We start from the raw sequence: 2,733 nt of genomic DNA, 5'->3' as shown, positions 1-2,733 counted from the left end.
GAAAGTATTGAAATCGGTCCAAATTTCCAAAATCGGGAAATAGGTGGAAAATTGGAAATATTTTTTTTTTTTCTGAGTGAGCTTAGGAAAAAAGAAGGGAAAAAACTAAAACAAAGAAGAAAGACAGATTAGGAGAAAGACAGCCTTTCCGAGAATTAGGTTAACTGGAATTAGATTAACTGGATTACAATAAAATTTACAATCAAAACCTACGAAGAATTTTATTGTTCTAGGATGTTTCCCCCCACTTGACTGAGCTCTTCCACTCAACCAACATTTTTATTTGTGTTTAACTACATTACATTGAAATCGGGATTTCTGACGAAATTCCTGTGTGCGGAGTCCAGTATGTAGGACTATTGAACCCCCATTCTATGTTTAGCTAACGATTTTACTTTTTGTGGTCACCCTGTATATTTTCTTATTACAACTAGGTATGTACCTACCTATAACTACTTTTATAGAATTCTAAACCTAGTGACCTGGAAAACACAACGCTTTCACACTCTCTCACTTGAGAGAGAGAGAGAGAGAGAGAGAGAGAGAGAGAGAGAGAGAGATAGAGAGAGAGAGATAGAGAGAGAGAGAGAGAGATAGAGAGAGAGAGAGATAGAGAGAGAGGAACAGAGAGAGGGAGAGAGAGAGAGGAACAGAGAGAGAGAGAGAGGAACAGAGAGAGAGAGAGAGAGAGAGAGAGAGAGGAACTAGAGGAAGATAGAGAGTTTTCAACGGGGTAAAATTATGAGAATTCCTCATTTGAGCCCTTAAGGGAGTAGAAGAGAGAGAGAGAGAGAGAGAGAGAGAGAGAGAGAGAGAGATCCTTTACTTCATTTTCCTTCTCTCTCCCTCTTATTTTGCCACTCTGAAAATTTGTTCTTTTTCCTGGAGGGTTACAGACGGGGAAAAAAACTTGTAAATTATGCTTTCTCCATTTCATATTTCCTTCGCTTTCCTGCTCTTTCTCCTCCTTCTCCTCATCTTCTTCTTCCTCCTCCTCTTTCTCCTCCTTCTCCTTCTTCATTTTATTGTTCTTCTTTCTTATCCCTCTCCTCCTCCTCCTCCTATTTCTCTTTATCCTCTTTCTCGTATCCTACTCGTATCCTTCTCCTAATCCTCTTTCTCGCATCCTTCTCCTTAAATTGCTCCCCTCCTTCTCTTCCTCATTATTGTTCTTCTCCCCCTATTCCTTCTCCTCCTTTTCCTCCTCTCCCAAATCCAGGAAAAACTTTGCATAGCCTGAAAATACGAAGGAGATAAAACATGAAACTCTCACCCGAAAACTTTTACTTGAACACACAATTATAAAAAAAATGTAAATGGAACTGTCTCCAGAGAGAGAGAGAGAGAGAGAGAGAGAGAGAGAGAGAGAGAAAGAGAGAGAGAGAGAGGAGAGAGAGAAAGAGAGAGAGAGAGAGGGAGTAAATAAAAAAAAAGAGAAAAAGGAATACAAGAAAAGATGAAGAGAAGGAAAGAGGAGGAAAAGCAGATGAAGGACAGTATAAAAGAAGAGAAGAGAAAAGAAGATTGAAGAAAGCAACATAGAGAAGAAGGAAAAAGAGGCAAAAGAAAGGCAAAAACATAAGAAAAAAAGGAGAAGAGAGGAAAAAAAAATATGATAAGAAGAGAGAAAATGAAGAGAAAAGAGAGTTGATAAAAGGGATACAAAAAGGAAGAGGAGAAGAGAGAAAATATCCATAGGAATGGGACAAAGTTGTAATTGTTTTTAAAAAAAAAAAAAAAAAAAAAAAAAAAAAAAAAACACGCAATGCTTTGATTTTTGATGCGAATATTTTGGCAATATCGCAATCATTTTTCGCGAATTACTTGTTTTTTGCAATTTCATGCAGGCTCCAAGAAAAACGGGCCTATAGCATACATTCTGGGACACCCTGTACATTACAAACACCTATGTACGTAGGTATGTACCTATTCTTTTTATCTCTCATATTCTTCAACTCTTTTTCCAACAAACTATAGGTAGGTACATAAACTCTTTTCCATAAACATCACATCTATGTACCATTGTACCTACTACCTACCTACCTACATAGTTATTGTATACTTTTCCATAGGTACCTACCAATATAAATAGCACTACAATCCATTGTACCTACTACCTACCTACCTACATAGTTATTGTATACTTTTCCATAGGTACCTACCAATATAAATAGCACTACAATCTATGTAAGTGACAGCAGTTAAATCTGCTGATCTTGCTGATCGATCTCTAAGCAGAGACTCGGTCAGCACGGCAGTCTTTTCCCTACCATTGCATGGTGCATTTGGTGTTTCTCGAGTATTTTATTAATTATTAATTGTTTCTTTTATTATTTCTTTTTATTTACAATAATAATTATAATTTTTGGTGAAATAAATTTTGTGTTGTTTTTTAAAAAACCAGCTACGATCTCCGTAGTGGTTACTTGTATGTATCTACATTTTATCTACCTATGTATGTATCTACATTTTATCTACTTATATTATACTACTTATTCAGACACCAGACACTTGGCCATCAAAAGAGTCGGGTGTGAACATCACATGACATTTAGGGACTATGGAGAGTAGAAGAAATGAAGGAAAAAAATAAAGGCTCACACTATGTCTTTTGTTGACTAGGTATGTGGAAAGCCTCTCTTTTTCTCTCTGTCTGTCTGTTTCTCTCTCTCTCTCTCTCTCTCTCTCTCTCTCTCTCTCTCTCTCTCTCTCTCTCTCTCTCTCTCTCTCTCT

The sequence above is a fragment of the Diaphorina citri genome, unplaced genomic scaffold, assembly GCF_000475195.1.
Source record: "Diaphorina citri unplaced genomic scaffold, Diaci psyllid genome assembly version 1.1 scaffold212, whole genome shotgun sequence".
Lineage (NCBI taxonomy): Eukaryota > Metazoa > Arthropoda > Insecta > Hemiptera > Psyllidae > Diaphorina > Diaphorina citri.
The sequence above is the reverse complement of the archived record's forward strand: the minus strand, read 5'-3'. Positions refer to the sequence as shown.